The sequence below is a fragment of the Echinops telfairi genome, unplaced genomic scaffold, assembly GCF_000313985.2.
Source record: "Echinops telfairi isolate 266 unplaced genomic scaffold, ASM31398v2 ScPeMD7_655;HRSCAF=1070, whole genome shotgun sequence".
Classification (NCBI taxonomy): Eukaryota; Metazoa; Chordata; class Mammalia; order Afrosoricida; family Tenrecidae; genus Echinops; species Echinops telfairi.
In genome coordinates, this window is record NW_022104553.1 from 25,134,976 (window position 1) to 25,136,995 (window position 2,020).

Genomic DNA, 2,020 nt, shown 5'->3' on the forward strand with positions numbered 1-2,020 from the left:
CAATCATCACCACAAGCAATTCTATAACAATTTCTTCCTCCTTGTACTCATTCTTCTTCTGTTTTTTATTAAATAATCATTTTATTAGGGGCTCATACAACTCATCACAATCTGTACATACGTCATTTGTGTCCAGCACATTAGTACATATGTTGACTTCATCATTCTCGTACTCATTCTTCTTATTATTAGTCTAAAAATCAGTTTACTGGGCTCCATTGTGTCAAGTACATTAGTACATAAGTTGCTATCATCATTTTCAAAACATTTTCTTGCTACTTGAACTCTTGGTATCAGCTCCTCTTTTGTATTTCCCACCCTCCCTCTCTCCTTCATGAACTCTTGATTATTTATAAATTATCTATATAATTTCTAATTATCTATATCTATATCCATATGTACTCTTACACCGACCACTGTCTCCCTTCACCCACTTTTCTATTGTCCATCCCCCTGGGAGGGGGTTATATGTCAATCATTGTGATTGGTTCCCCCTTACCCTCCCCACGCCCTTCCCTTCCCCTCCTAGTATTGCTACTATCATTATTGACCCTCAGGGCTATTCTTGTCTGAATTATTCCACCACCATTAACAAACACTCAGTTCCCCCAAGCAAAAACTCTTCCTCCTTCACCCATGGTAACTGTTGGTCAGATTTTTTTTTTTCCCTTTTCAGTTTTCTTGACATAGTATTCACCTGTCCTACACTTCCAAAGTTAAATTGCCTTTAAAATGAGTTGGATAGACATCATCACAATCAATTCTAGTGCTCCCCCCATTTTCTTCTTTCTTATCCTCATTGTGATTAGCTCCCCATTTCCCCCCAACACCCTCAGAAGCCATTAATCTAGTCACTATCTATATAGATCTACCTATCTAGGATTTCATATACAGAAAAACATTTTTAAAAATTTTTAAACAGCTTTATTGACACATAATGCATAATATCATACCATTCAATAGTTCAATCACATGAAGAAGAGTTGTACAATCATGACCTCAGTCAATTTTAGGACTTTTTCTGTTTTCTTGTCCTCACTGTTGTAGCTCCCTATTTGTGTTAGTCCGGCAGACTAGAGAAACAAATCCAGGGAGACTCATAGGTGTATAAGAGGGAGCTTTATGTCAAAGAGTAATTGTACATTAACAAAACATTCCAGCCCAGTCTAGATCAAGTCCATAAATCCAGCTTTAGCCCATACATCCGATACCAATCTATAAATTCCTCTTCAGACTCATGAAACACATGCATTGATGCCGAATGCAGGATGATCACAGGCCAGTGGGTGTAAAGTCTTGTGGATCCAGTGGTGATATAAGCTTCTCAGTGCTGGCGTGGGTCTCCACGTGGCTTCTCCAGCTCTGAGGCTCTGGCTGCCATCAGACTGTCTCCATGTGGCTTGTCAACAAGAACGTCTGGTAGAGACTGAGCTCGTGTCCCACCTCCAACAAGCTATTCATTGCCTTCCCGCCTCCAAATGAGGTCATCAAGCTGCGATCTGATTGACAGGCTAAGCTCCACCCCTTCATGCCTAATCCTCTCAAATTGACAACAGACTCTATAACTACCACACTATTTCCCACCCCCAGCCTTTCCTGCCAGACCCCAAGGAACCGTTAAAGCAGTTACGAGCTCTATAGATTTACCTAGCTTGGATTTCATCTACAGAAAAAAACATATGAAAACAAAACAAACACACACACAACAGCAATCCAGTGAAACAGAGAAATACTTCAATAGAAAAGAGAGCAGAAAATACAAAAAAAAAACTGGAACAAATTTAAAATGGTTCTAAAGGGAGATCAAATAACAAGGTGTTACATGTTCACCTCACAGCATCTGCAATAATTTGCTTTGAAATGCACTCTACATGGTAGTGAGGCTGCTCACATCCCGGGTCTAGGGTCAGAAGGAATTCACCGGGGGGCTTAATCCATGGGTGTATTCCCCTGCATCCCCCACTTTTTTAAAACAGAAACAACTTTTCAAGGGCTTGAAAGGGAGATCCAATGATAGGGT